This window comes from Alosa pseudoharengus, unplaced genomic scaffold, assembly GCF_046254945.1.
Source record: "Alosa pseudoharengus isolate Yale_2024_CS ecotype anadromous, Long Island Sound unplaced genomic scaffold, YU_APseudo_1.1 YU_APseudo_1.1_scf_22, whole genome shotgun sequence".
Classification (NCBI taxonomy): Eukaryota; Metazoa; Chordata; class Actinopteri; order Clupeiformes; family Clupeidae; genus Alosa; species Alosa pseudoharengus.
In genome coordinates this window covers 5091491-5107381 of record NW_027468680.1, presented here as the reverse complement: position 1 = coordinate 5107381, position 15891 = coordinate 5091491, and the positions used below count along the sequence as shown (strand labels likewise).

The following is a 15891-nucleotide window of genomic DNA, read 5'->3' as shown; positions in this document are numbered from 1 at the left end:
ATGCCAGTGAAGAGTGAGAGAGAAGATTAAGAAGTTGATGACTTCGTAGCAGAATTTTCGTTTAACACTAAGAAACAGAAAGAAGAGCCTGGACTGCATCATGGAACTCGGACGGAAATAGTAATGTCACCACCTGAGGATATTAAAAAGGAAGAAATATCTGATTTAACAGAACATGATCACACAGATCATTTTCCAAAAGGTGAGATCCTAAACAGTTTGTATTATAATTTAAAAGAATCACAGTAATTACAAAGTGACACTAATATCAACAGCGCCTGATTGAGACATTCTGAAAACCTTGAGTTTCTTTATTTCTAATGTTGCAGGAGATGTTCAAATGATCCATGCTAACAACAGAGTGCAATCTGAGGAACAACAATCGTGGTGCCAGACAACTAGAGAGAAACAGCATGAATTCCAGTGTTTGGGAACGCTTGATGAACTCCCTGCTGTTGCATATCAGCAAATACACACAGGACAAATGTTGTACGAGTGTACTACATGTGGAGAGAGATTCACAGCACATTCAGAGCTCACTGCCCATCAGAGCACACATACATATGGAGAGGCATGTCATTGTTTTCAGTGTGGGAAAGGCTTCATTCAGAAGTCTGATCTCAAGACACATCAGAGGATCCATACTGGAGAAAAACCATATCAGTGTTCTCAATGTGGACAAACCTTTGCTCGAAAATGTAATCTCAAGGATCATCAGAGGATCCATACTGGAGAAAAACCATATCAGTGTTCTCAATGTGGAAAGGCATTTAGTCAAAAATGTAATCTCAGAACACACCAGAGGATCCATACTGGAGAAAAACCACATCAGTGTTCTCAATGTGGAAAAACCTTTGTTGGAATATCTCATCTCAAGGATCATCAGAGGATCCATACTGGAGAAAAACCATATCAGTGTTCTCAATGTGGAAAGGCATTTAGTCAAAAATGTAATCTCAGAACACACCAGAGGATCCATGGAGAAAAACCACATCAGTGTTCTCAATGTGGAAAAACCTTTGCTCGAATAGGTCAGCTCAATGAGCATCAGATGAGCCATACTGGAGAAAAACCACATCAATGTTCTCAGTGTGGGAAAGCCTTTATTCGGAAGTCTGTTCTCAAGAAGCATCAAAGGATCCATACTGGAGAAAAGCCACATCAATGTTCTCAGTGTGGGAAAGCCTTTATTCGGAAGTCTGTTCTCAAGAAGCATCAAAGGATCCATACTGGAGAAAAGCCACATCAATGTTCTCAGTGAAAGCCTTTATTCGGATGTCTGTTCTCAAGATGCATCAAAGGATCCATCCTAGGTATTTAGTCCAAAGTCTAAACTGAAAATACATCTGCACAGTGGTGTTTAGAGCAAAAATATGTTTTCTATATGAACTAATTTTGTTTTAGCTGGTTGTTTTAACACATGAATTCCAATACAAATTTCAAGTTTTTGCATGAAATTGCACTGTAAAAAATGACGTTAGTCCGCACACTGAGAACTCCTTTTTAAAAAAGATTTTAATCACCACATGTGACGTTTCGGGCTGAATACCCTTCTTCAGGCACAGGGTATTCAGCCCGAAACGTCACGTGGTGATTAAAATCTTTTTTTTAACGTCATTTTTTATTTCTGAAGTATTCTGGTCCAGCACCTGTTTGAATCTGGATGTGCGCGTTCTTTTTTGTACTTTTTGAAATTGCACTGTGTCTACTTATAATGACATTGTTCCCCCACCTCTTTTGGGGCTTACCATCAAATGTTTGACCTCTATAGAAAGCTGAGAACCTGTAGTTTTCGTAGGAAACAGTCAAAATAACTGTGTGATATACTGACACAGAGTTACAGAGGCTAGAATATAGTTTTTTCTTTCTGCAGCCAGAGGTCAGGGTAGCACCAAAAGCGGAGGAGGGGGCATTTTGGATCAAATTTAATTGAGACATAATAAGATTAATTTGAGAATGCAAAGCACTATACAGATTGTACATGAAAAAAAATGTCATTTTTGGATTCCCAAGAGTCAAAGCTTTCAAATGGTATATAACATTACTATGCTACATAGCAATAGCTACATAGCAATATGGTGCATGCAATTGATTTAGAATGTTTGGGGAAGGGGGGTAACAGTCCCGCCGGCGGGACACTGAAGTAGGGGTGGGCGGTATGGACAAAAAATAATATCTCTATTTTTTGTGATTTTGACGATAACGATAATTAGTCGATATCCTTTAAAAAAAATTGTAGAAGTCTGAATTACTTTACAGCTCATTATTTATGAAATGCATCAATACAAAATAACCTATCCTGTGACTTTTTAACCAAATCAACCAATGCATTGTCACTCTATGACACATTTCCAATTTTGCCCACTTGTGTGTGTGACCTGGTCTAGCCAGCTACATTAAAGCAACACCAAAGGGTTTTTTGTACCTTAAAATAATGTTTCCAAAATCGTTTCAGTGGTTCATCAACTTGTAACAGGGCACTTCTGCATTCGCTTTGCGGCCCTCTATGTGGCTATAACCGCACTATGTAAGTTTGCCAGATTGGGTAGCGGGTCTGTAGTTTGATGGAATGAGACATAAGAAACTACAAATTTGACTTGCATCTGATGTCGCAATACATCATACTTTCATAAATCGTGCAACAATTTACCTTGTCTGTGGACATCGTTATTTGCAAAGCCGGTGCTGGATAAACAAATAGCATGCGTGCGACAGAGGGAAAGTTCTTTGGTGTTGCTTCAAAGAAGATGACTAGGCCTAACAGTTTCCCAAGAGAAAGTCTGAAGCTGAAGTTCCTTTCAAAAACCTTTACTTAGGATTCACTGTAAAACTAAGCAGACCAACAGAGTACATCTAAGTTATTTCCTTCGATGTTTTGTTTAAGAGAAATCATGTAGGCTATCATTCCAAGTTACAGAATAGAAACTAATGCGTTAAAGGTTTTACATCATCACTGTCATCACCTCACATACATACAGCACACTGCTTGCTACAGTAAGCCTCCTCTACATACTTGCTGCACACTGCCCCCCCCCTCCCTACATACACAGCACATTGTCTTCAGGATCTTCTCCAACACACATCCTCTACTTACTTACAGCATACTGCCCCCACCTACCCACACACACACTATACATACACACACACACACACAGTCACTGCTCCACTCCCCTCCCGCCCACACACACATCTTCACTGTCATCACTCACATACATCATACTTGCAACACACACTCTTACATCATCACTGTCATCACCTCACATACATACAGCACACTGCTTGCTACAGTAAGCCTCCTCTACATACTTGCTGCACACTGCCCCCCCCCTCCCTACATACACAGCACATTGTCTTCAGGATCTTCTCCAACACACATCCTCTACTTACTTACAGCATACTGCCCCCACCTACCCACACACACACTATACATACACACACACACACACAGTCACTGCTCCACTCCCCTCCCGCTCACACACACATCTTCACTGTCATCACTCACATACATCATACTTGCAGTACACTGCCCCCCCCTCTCCCCTACATACACAGCACATTATTTCATCAGGAAGCTTCTCCAACACACATCCCCAAAATACTTACAGCACACTGCCCCCCCCCCCCCCCCCCCCTACATACACAGCACATTGTCTTCAGGATCGATCTTCTCCAAGACACATCCTCTACATACTTACAGCATACTGCCCCCACCTACCCACACACACACTACACACACACACACACAGTCACTGCTCCACTCCCCTCCCGCCCACACACACATCTTCACTGTCATCACTCACATACATCATACTTGCAGTACACTGCCCCCCCCTCTCCCCTACATACACAGCACATTATTTCATCAGGAAGCTTCTCCAACACACATCCTCAACATACTTACAGCACACTGCCCCCGCCCCCCAATACACAGCACATTGTCTCATGAGGAAGCTTCTCCAACACACATATTGCACACTGCCCTCTCCCCACATACACAGCACACTATCCCATCTCCCTTGTCATCCCCCCAACACACACACCAAGACCCTTGGCAGTTGGGTTAGCCCCTTGAGCCGTGGATATGCCCAAGGTTTCTTCCTTGGTAAGGGAGTTTTTCCTTGCCCCTGTTGCTCTTGGGTGCTCCTTGTTGGTGCCCCCCCCCCCCCCCCCCCCCCCCCAATCGCAATCCTCCCCCACCTTTCTTATGCAGCCCTTGCCACTTAATCTACTAAACCCCTCTTCTACTGCACTTTTTACCCCCCCCCATAAATGCACAAATAGGCTGACACCATACTTAATTTCACTGCATTTCTTACTTCCAGTAACTATATGCATGTGACAATAAACTTCCTTGTATCCTTGTATCCTTGTAAACTTCCTTGTTATGGCTAATGTATATGAAAAATCTCATATAGATGCTAACGGTTAGCATAATCGATACACATAGATATTTAGAGCGAACTTCAGTCCATTTACAAAAGGGTTACATGAGAAGAGTTCTTTGTTTACAACTGTTAAACTATTTTAACTATTAAAATACCTAAAGGCAAATGTTTTCTCTCCATATAATACCATGTAGAAAAAATGTGACTCTCATTAATGCTACGTGAACAGAAGTAGCTGCACAAAATCCCAAGTAGGGTACGTCTGGATCTCGCTACACAAAATAAACATTAGGCCTGCGTGTGACAACGTGGACCCACTAGCGATCATGTGACACTTGCGGGGCTTCTCTTGCATTCTGGATTTAGTGAATGTATGGGCTTTCAATGCGTGATTTTGAGTGTTTTTTCCCCATACGTAATTTAAATACTCGATAATGTAAATTTGCACAACAACAATCACGATATTATCGCAGACGATATCGCCCACCCCTGCACTGAAGATTAACTGGTTTAGGCCGATTCTAAGGGCCCAGCACTGAGAGGGAGCTCCCAGAGGGTCCACATTTTCTAGCAGCACCGCTTGTGGGGCATGGTGCTTATATCAACTATAGTGATAAACCATGGTTATCATGGTTACCCATGAAAACAAAAAACATGGTCATGGTTACCCACAAATCCATGTTTGTGCTATTTTGCTATTCTGTTATAGTAAACCATGGTTAATTTCTGTAAGGGTCATAGTAAAACCATGGTTAATTTCTGTAAGGGTCATAGTAAAACCATGGTTAATTTCTGTCAGGGTCATAGTAAAACCATGGTTAATTTTGTGAGGGTTGTTTGAAAAACTCAAGTAATTTCAAGTCAATTGATTCAAGTTTAAGTCAAGTATCAAGTCATGAATAGCAAGTCAGTCAAGTATTTTATACATCTGATTTTAGAAGGAATGGAAGTTTTCTTCAGTTACCAATCCCATCACCATAAAGTGTGAAGTTCACACCTCCACCCCAACCCCAGCTCCCCTTCTTTGTGGAGTTTCAGCAGTGTAGTTATGACCAGGTCCACCTGTGGACCATCAAATCTGTGAATAGAGATCATACATATGGGATTTCCTCCTATGAGTCTTTTCATTCTCGTTTGCATTCAATTAGCTTGTGCATCTTGTTTGGTTAGGTTATAATCCTAATATGTCAGGACGAGGGGGTATTTTGCTATATTTCTCTGAAGGGTCGTTATCAGAAACATCTGACATGTTGTTTCAAAATGTGCTGTCCCATACAAAATCATTTGTTTTATGATGTAACCTTTGCACATGATTTCTCATCTTTTCCTACTGGGAATGTCCAACCATTCCAGGTTACACAAATACGGGTCAGCTGAATGCATACTTGTATAGTGAAGTGACATTCGATGTAGACTTCATAAGATATTCATGAAATATTTACAAAGGCTGGAGAGATTAAACTAATGGTATCCAGGTTACACAAATACGATGTTGGACTTTTATTTTGACAAGCTGTCGTCGTTCTGTCTTCCACATTCATGAAAGGTTTGGTATGAATGTTGAGTCATGTCTCATGAAACAGTCATGAATGCTTTATGTGCAGTTTATGACAGCTGCTATGGATGTGTTATGAACCTACCCGTCAAATAAAGTGTTACCAAATAGTTTTTTAATAGGCTACACACGCTCTCCGACTGGGAGTTTTTGGAGACGCAGAGCATATCGGTCAAGCTGTTGATTGCTTTAGCGCAAGTTTGCCTTGCACTAAAGCAGTTCCTGTGCAACTTCATTCGTTATCCTGGACAGAAACCCACAAGGATCATTAAAGTGTAGTTTCACCAACTGGCAGGTCAGCATCAATTATTAAATTTTCCAAATGTGCGCCGACGATAGGCTGTCTCAGGCTGTCTGTCTGGTGAGCTTCAATTAACAGGCTTTGGCTTTTTCAGAATGTCCTTAAGGTCGAATGGATAGGTCATAGGCCACTTATATTTTTGGATGCTCTCTTAATGGTGTTGGTGTTTAAAACACATTTTTATTTCGGAGTGTCTATTTACACCCCTGGTACGAATAGCCTGGGCCCCACAGCTGACCTGTTCACACCCTGTGACATAACAACAAAAAGACGTTGCTCACGTGCACAAAAAAACATGGCGGACATTCGTTTTTTCGTCAGCAGAAAGTGAAGAATTCTGAAAGGTTTCAGCACTAATATCTTTTCAGATTAAGTTTTAGATTGAAAAGTTGTTTTTTATTTTCATAATCTTGGTTCAGTGAACACATACAACCGTCAGTTTATTAGTTAACAGAAATTTTGTGAATATGACGTTCAGGCCTATAAACTATAGGTTTACCTGCAAACGCCATTTGCTTGTGGATGAAGATAGTGCAGTGGTCACAGACATGGGTTAGCATGTGGGAGACCGGGGTTCGATTCCCGTGTGGCATTTGTGAATATAGGCTACGGAAAATAATCCCAACCAGAAAGCGCCAAATAAGCACAAAAGGCTCCTCCTTCCCCCCATGGCAAAAACTTGAAATGGAAGTGACCATAGAGAATTTAAATCAGAGGAACGTGCCGCACCGTCTTGCCAGTCAGGAAGTCCACCCGGACCCAACATTGACGTGTACAACTCCTGGAGAGTCAGCCGCACTCAAACCGGAACGCCACGAACATGATGCATGGTAAATCAAATGAATAACGGTAAATAACAAACTTAAACTGATAGCTTAAGTAACAGAACACAACTGATAACTTGCGTGCACTCAACCACACATGTATGATAGATAGATAGATAGATACTTTATTGATCCCCAAGGGGAAATTCAAGGTCTCAATAGCATACAGACATCACACACAACATGCACTTACAGCAGAAAAAAGTTATATACATACAAGAAAACTCTAGTGTACAATAGAGACAGTAGAAGATAAACATTATACTAAAATACTAAATATACTATAAAAACTAAATCAAATACCAACAAAGTGTGCTTAAGGATGATCAAGCATGACAGGGTAGGGACTGAGCCTGTAATTCAGAGTGCAGCTGAGGATGATTGCTTCCTTGTTGTCCCTGTCAAGGGTGCCATGGTCGTGGACCCCTCAACAGACACAAGCAAGATGCAATATACAGTTGAAAGGGTGGGGATAGTAATACGGACATAAAAGAGAATAATGTATAATGTAGACAAGATAATATAACAAAACTAGAAATGTAATGCCAGAGGAATTACAATAGTGGATGGAAAGCTGCTGGCTTAATGTTGGTGGGGAGATTCCTGAAAAAAAAAACATTGAATCACTTAATCTTTGAGTTCATACAAACCCTCTTACCAAAAAACCTTGTGTGTCAAGGCATTCTTGAGATATAACACTCAAGGTGTTTTTGACCTTGACATTTGACCTTTGACCTCCAACATCAATTCACTTCATCTTTGAGTCCATACAAACACTCATATCAAATTTCAAGCATGTATGTCAAGGCATTCTTGATATATCGCGCTCAGAGTATTCATGGGCTTGACCTTTGACCTCCAACATCAACTCACTTCATCTTTGAGTCCAGTCCAAATTTGAAGCATATGCGTCAAGCTGTTCTGGAGATATAATGCGCAAAGCATGAGATATGGCTGTGACTTGTATTTTGACACACGAGAAACACTTAAACAGGATGTGTAGTTTTAGGGAGCACCAGATTGTATGCATTAGAAGCTGAGACAGTTGGATTCACAGGTGACACCTGTGCCAGTGTTCTGATTAGCCCGGGAACTACTCTGGGAGCTTAACGAGCGCAGCTGGCTTTAGGCCATTATGACATCACAGCCATTCAAGTCTATGGGGGGGGGAATGAGCATTTTAAAATGTTTAATACCTTATTTCTCAAAAAGTATAAACCTTTAAAAAAAATCTGAAATAATAACTCTCTTGCCCCACTCCAGACCTTCAGAACGGTTATTTCAACATGTCTGTACGTTAAGCGGTTAGAGTCGCATTCATTCTTGAAAAGGTAAAAAGAAAAGGTTATAATAACAAGAAGCCAGGAGATTTCAGGATAGTGGATGGAATCCACTATAACTATGTCAGTGCAAGAATAGGTTGAGGTAAAAGGGTTACAGCAAGGGTTAAGCATCAAGTACGGCCATAGTCCAGGAGGGAGGGAGGGGTTGTGCAAATGTGCTAATATAGCATGTAAACAGACTATGCAGAGCAGTCTATCTCTCCTCTACCCTTAAGTGAAGTGTTGAACAGTTCAATGGCCCTGGGGACAAATTACTTCCTCAGTCTATCAGTTGAGCATGACAGTGAGCGAAGTCTCCAGCTGATCAGGCTCTTCTGCTTTACAATAGTGCCATGGAGTGGATGATATTCATTGTCCAGGGTTCTTTTGTCTGATATTGAAGTGATGCACTCCAATTCGGCTCCCACGACAGAGCCAGCTTTCCTTATCAGCCTATCTAGTCGCCCAGCATCCTTCTTCTTTGTGCTTTCTCCCCAGCATACCACAGCATGGAAGAGGACGCTGGCAACAACAGACTGGTAAAACATCCTGAGGAGCTTAATGCAAAGATATCCACCACCATCTCCTTGGTCTTTGAAGTGTTGAGTTGAAGGTGGTTGATTTTGCACCATTGCACAAAGTCCTCCACCAGGCTCCTGTACTCCTCTTGTTCATCCCTGATACACCCCACAATTGCAGTATCATCAGAGAACTTCTGCATGTGGCATGACTCGGTGTTGTAACAGAAGTCAGATGTGTAAAGGGTAAACAGGACTGGCTGGCGAGAGCACAGTTCCCTGTGGAGCTCCGGTGCTGCTGATCACAGTGTCAGAGAGACAGTTCTTCAGTCTCACGAACTGTGGCCGCTCGGTCAGGTAATCTGATCCAGGTGAGCGTCCACACCCATCTGCAAGAGCTTGTCTCTCAGTCTGAGGGGTTGGATGGATCCTTAACCTCTTTCAGCTTGACTTTGAGTTCCCCCTGTACGCGCCTCAGCTCTGCCATGTCCCCCTCTCTGAACGCCATCTTTTTCCTATTGAGAAGGGTCTTGACATTGCTGGTTATATGTACCATTGAACTTACTAAGCAATGAAGTCTGTATGTTGTATGAAGTTGGAAGTCTATGTGTTGTGTTTTTGCTGGTCACGACGTAGTGTGTGTAAATATGAATGCATGGGTATGTATGAAAAATAATGCACATAATTATAAAGAAAGCAATATTAGATTTAATGGAAAAGGGATAGTCTCACAATTTGTTTCAAAATGTGCTTTTCTACACTTTTTAAGTGGCTTTTCTGCCTAAAATAAACCTATGTTGTTAAACATTTGAAAACAAAAATTCTACCAAAGATCGTCTGCCACACTCAGTTAAAATGGAAAAGAAAAATGCCAAGACTTGGAGAACTAAATAATTAATTAAACCCCGGTCTATACCAACAACCTAGGGTTTGTACTTGGATGGAAACGAGTGGAGTTTCATTTTAAGCACGGACATTGTCTGAGATTATGGTGCAGTGATAAAACTATTTGCCCACCTCAAGATGTAATGTTCAAGCTAAAGGCATTTTATATCTACTTGTATCTGAATGTTTTCTAGCATATTGTACTCTATCCTCATAGTTATACACAGCACATACTACCTGGGAAACTTATATAATTTAAGTACATACAAACACACATATGGAAATACATTATGAGAAGCATTCAGGTGGAATAGAACTTTTCTCCAGTTGACCATCCCACCCCCACAACCAGTTCACACCTCCACCCCACCCCCACCTGCCCTCCTTTGTGGAGTGTGTGCTATTTGAGTTATGGCCATGCGCACCTGTGGACCATCAGATGTAACGACCCTTCAAATGGAAGCCCCTCCCACAATCCTTTGTTATTCTGATTGACGTAACAGCCCCTACAGCTGATTGGTTAGGTTTGAATTTAGGGGGCGAATGGGTCAGACAGGAGTAATATATAAACACCACACAGAGGGAACAGTTTACAGAAGTCATTTCTAGGAGTAACTTTTCCTAAACTGCTGAAGCTGAGCTGAACTGAAGCTTGAAATGTCAGGTTTCATACCGTCACAGCTGACCATGCCAGTGAAGAGTGAGAGAGAAGATGAAGAAGTTGATGATTTTGTAGCAGAATTTTTGTTTAAAACTAAGAAACAGAAAGAAGAGCCTGGACTGGATCATGGAACTCTGACTGAAATATTAATGTCACCACCTGAGGATATTAAAAAGGAAGAAATATATGATTTAATAGGAAATGATCACACAGATCATTTTCCAAAAGGTGAGATTGTAAACAGATTTAAAAGCATGATAATAATTACAAAGGGATACTAATATCAACAGCGCCTGATAGACATTGTGGAAATGTTGAGTTTCTTTATTTCTAATGTTGCAGACATTCAAATGATCCATGCTAACAACAGAGTGAAATCTGAGGAACAACAATCGTGGTGCCAGACAACTAGAGAGAAACAGCATGAATTCCAGTGTTTGGGAACGTTTGATGAACTCCCTGCTGTTGCATATCAGCAAATACACACAGGACAAATGTTGTACGAGTGTACTACATGTGGAGAGAGATTCACAGCACATTCAGAGCTCACTGCCCATCAGAGCACACATACAGATGGAGAGGCATGTGATTGTTTTCAGTGTGGGAAAGGCTTCATTCAGAAGTCTGATCTCAAGACACATCAGAGGATCCATACTGGAGAAAAAACATATCAGTGTTCTCAATGTGGACAAACCTTTGCTCGAAAATCTGATCTCAAGTATCATCAAAGGATCCATACTGGAAAAAAGCCACATCAGTGTTCTCAGTGTGGAAAAACCTTTATTCGGCAGTCTGATCTCAAGAGGCATCAAGGGATCCATGCTGACGAAAATCCACATCAATGTTCTCAGTGTGGAAAAGGCTTTATTCGGAAGTCTGATCTCAAGAATCACCAGATGACCCATACTGGAGAAAAGCCACATCAGTGTTCTCAGTGTGGAAAAAGCTTTGTTCAAATATCTCATCTCAAGAATCATCAGATGATCCATTCTGGAGAAAAGCCACATCAATGTTCTCAGTGTGGAAAAGCCTTTATTCGGAAGTCTGATCTCAAGAATCACCAGATGAACCATACTGGAGAAAAGCCACATCAATGTTCTCAGTGTGGGAAAGCCTTTATTCGGAAGTCTGATCTCAAGAATCACCAGATGACCCATACTGGAGAAAAGCCACATCAGTGTTCTCAGTGTGGAAAAAGCTTTGTTCAAATATCTCATCTCAAGAATCATCAAAGGATCCATACGGGAGAAAAGCCACATCAATGTTCTCAGTGTGGTAAAGCCTTTATTCGGAAGTCTGCTCTCAAGATCCATCAAAGGATCCATCCTAGTCCAAAGTCTAAACTGAAAATACATCGGCACAGTGGTGTTTAGAGCAAAAATATTTTTTCTATATGAACTAATTTTGTTTTAGCTGGTTGTTTAACACTAGCCTGGCCTCGGCCTGCCTACGTACTTCTAGTCGATTTCTTTTTCCTACAGTACTCCATCTGGAATAGGTTGATTCGCGCTCGTTTACTTTGGAGGTTGGGCAGCCGAACCAACCAGCGAACAGAGGGCGTCCCTGAGAGTGATTACGTTACCCAGGCATGGTGTTTCAATTACTACATCCGCACCCCCGAAGCAGACCGCTTGGAATACATCAACGTAGGGAGCGAAAAGGGCTTATACTTATGAAATCTTTGAGCAAATGTGAATAAAAGGCGCAAATAAGGTTGGTGTGAGTTATTCCATCTCTTTTGAGTTTAGCCTTTGTTAGATTTTAGTGGTTTTCTGTATGTCATTCTTTTGGTTCTTTGTTTAAAATACTGCAGAAACTGCGGGGACAGGACGTTTTATTGTAAGCAGACAGAATGTTGTCACTTTACAATAGCAAATGGTGTACCTAACTAATTGTCCCCCCACAGGAGACATCTTAATTGAATAAGGCTATATCACTACCCGTTTCCCCCCCCCCTCCAATTTGACCCCAGACGTGAATGTATATTCTGGTATTATAATTAGCCAAGAGTTTCCTAGTTCTTTGCTTCAGTTCATTACCTTGGCTTCAACTTGCAACACTGTGCTGTGCTGTGCGTACAACAGGGTTACCAGAACTCTGTTGTTACATCCAGAATAAAGAACTATTCTTTCGCAAGCCAGCATCAAGTTTTACCTGCTCTTAACTACACTGGAATCTACTCGGTCAACGGTGTCTCCATTTGGAATTAAGGAGACAATTTCAATAGCATTCTTCACCTTTTAACAGGAGTGTCACGAACGAAGTCACAGTGGAGTAGGATGTTATATCGTCAGCTAAACTCATAGATTTTGTCACTTGAAATAGGCTACGAACATACCCGAGTCAAACTTTAGTTTAGTAGGCTACATGGTTGCGTCAAAATCGCTATTTTTCAAACACTAAGAAGGCTCGACATAACTTGAAACTTTGATCGAAGCATCATCAGTGTCTCTACATATGAATTCGAGCATTAAGAACATTGTTCGTGTACACATAGTTTACTAAAAAGACATTTTGGACAACTCGCTCCTTGCAAGATGGCAGCGAGCAGAAAAAACAAGTGAGTTGTTCAAAACCTCTCTTTTAGTAAACTCTGTGTACAAATTTCAAGTTTTTGCCTGAAATTGCACTGTGCCTACTTATAAGGGCATTGTTCCCACCTCGTTTGGGGCTTACCATCAAATGTTTGACCTCTATAGAAAGTTGAGAACCTGTAGTTTTTGTAGGAAACAGTCAAAAAAACGTGTGTGATGTACTGGCACAGTGTTACAGAGGCTAGAATAGTTTTACATTACAAGCATCTCTGAACTGACCACATTTCAGCCCTCTAGGTCACTTGATATCACTTAGAAACACAACTAAGCCCTAGCACCAGGTCTTGTAAAGCTGTGTGCAAAAGCAGATCAATATAGAATGAAAGTATACATGCTTTAGACCATTATTTGCCAATGCTCATGTGTTTTGTAAAATGGAAACTCCTTTAGGACTTTTGGTTATGCAAAATGCATATTGACAATCAAATGCTTACTGCACATGAACTCCTTTGTGTAGAAGCATAATCCTGGTCTCAAATGAAAGGTAACACTTTGAGGTTCCTTGTGGACTATTTAGATTGTATGTCAGGTGTTCCGATATAGACTGATTACACAAATATGGAATAATTGTAAATAAAGTCTCTATTTTGCATTTACTTTGTTGGTTCAATGAGTGTGTATAAGACTATACATTTGTACAACTAATATTGGAAAATACAACATGAAGATTCAATTTCTATGGATTGTTGTGAATGTTTCAGTACCCAATATGTTGCATCTACTTATTGTGATGCAGCCAGAAGTCAGGGTAGCACCAAAAGTGGAGGAGGGGGAGGGGGGGATTTTGGATTAAATTTAATTGAGACATAATAAGATTAATCTGAGAATCTAAAGCACTATACAGATTGTTCATGAAAAAAGTTGTCATTTTTGGATTCCCAAGAGTCAAAGCTTTCAAATGGTGTATAACATTACTATGCTACATAGCAATATGGTGCATACAATTGATTTAGAGTGTCGGGGGAGGGGAGTAACCGTACACTGAAGATTAACTGGTTTCGGCCGATTCTAAGGGCCCAGCGCTGAGAGGGAGCTCCCAGAGGGCCCACATTTTCTAGCAGCACCTCATGCGGGGCATGATGCTTATATCAACTATAGTGATAAACTGGTTACCCATGAAAACAAAAAACATGGTCATGGTTACCCACAAATCCATGGTTATTCTGTCATAGTAAAACCATGGTTAATTTCTCTAAGGGTCATAGTAAAACCATGGTTAATTTTCGTGAGGGTTGTTGCTCGTCTGTCGCATCAGTTGGTGACAGGTTTGCTCACATGACGCATGCAACAGCACTCAGATTTTCTAAAATTGTACATTAACTCCTCAATATCTATGAAGAAAAAAACTGAAGTCATTTGATTCAAGTTTAAGTCAAGTATCAAGTTATGAATAGCAAGTCAAAGAATTTTATACATCTTGATCAAGAAGCTCTGAAGTCCTAAAAACCTACAAACACACAAACATTCAGATTAGGAAGCTTTCAGGAGGAATGGAAGTTTTCTAAAGTTACCAATCCCATCACCATAAAGTGTGAAGTTCACACCTCCACCCCAACCCCAGCTCCCCTTCTTTGTGGAGTTTCAGCAGTGTAGTTATGACCAGGTCCACCTGTGGACCATCAAATCTGTGAATAGAGATCATACATATGGAATTCCCTCCTTTTCATTCTCATTTGCATTCAATTAGCTTGTGCATCAGTTTGGTTAGGTTATAATCCTAATATGTCAGGAGGAGGGGGTCTCTTGCCATATTTCTCTGAAGGGTCGTTATCAGAAACAGCTGACATTTTGTTTCAAAATGTGCTTTTCTATACTTTTTAAGTGGCTTTTCTGCCTAAAATAAATGTCTATGTTTTTAAACATTTGAAAAATTTTTTTTACCAAAGATCTTCTGCCACACTCAGTTAAAATGGAAAAGAAAAATGCCAAGACTTGGATAACTAAATAATTAAACCCTGGTCTACCAACAACCTAGGGTTTGTACTTGGATGGAAACTAGTGTTTCATTTTAAGCACGGACATTGTTTGAGATTCTTTTGCAGTGATAATACTCTTTGCCTACCTCAAGATGTAATGTTCAAGCTAAAGGCATTTCATATCTACTTGTATCTGAATGTTTTCTAGCATATTGTACTCTATCCTCATAGTTCCACATACACACACATACTACCTGGGAAACTTATATAATTTAAGTACATACAAACACACATATGGAAATACATTATGAGAAGCATTCAGGTGGAATAGAACTTTTCTCCAGTTGACCATCCCACCCCCACAACCAGTTCACACCTCCACCCCACCTGCCTTCCTTTGTGGAGTGTGTGCTATTTGAGTTATGGCCATGCGCACCTGTGGACCATCAGACGTAACGACCCTTAAAATGGAAGGCCCTCCCACAATCCTTTGTTATTCTGATTGACATACCAGCCCCTACATCTGATTTCTAATGTTGCAGGAGACGTTCAAATGATCCATGCCTCCACCAGAGGATCCATACTGGAGAAAAACCAAATCAGTGTTCTCATTGTGGAAAAACCTTTGGTGCTATATCTAAACTCAATCAGCATCAGATGATCCATACTGGAGAAAAGCCACATCAGTGTTCTCAATGTGGAAAAACCTTTTCTGGAATATCTCATCTCAAGTATCATCAGATGAGCCATACTGGAGAAAAACCACATCAATGTTCTCAGTGTGGGAAAGCCTTTATTCAGAAGTCTGTTCTCAAGATGCATCAAAGGATCCATCCAAGGTCTTTAGTCCAAAGTCTAAACTGAAAATACATCTGCACAGTGGTGTTTTGAGCAAAAATATGTTTTCTATATGAACTAATTTTGTTTTAG

General features: G+C 40.7%; 1 pseudogene; it reads left to right on the top strand.

Annotated features, from left to right (window-relative positions):
- The first annotated feature begins 340 nt into the window (after window positions 1-340).
- On the top strand, window positions 341-1338 carry LOC143139511 (uncharacterized; annotated as a pseudogene).
- Window positions 1339-15891: the final 14553 nt, after the last annotated feature.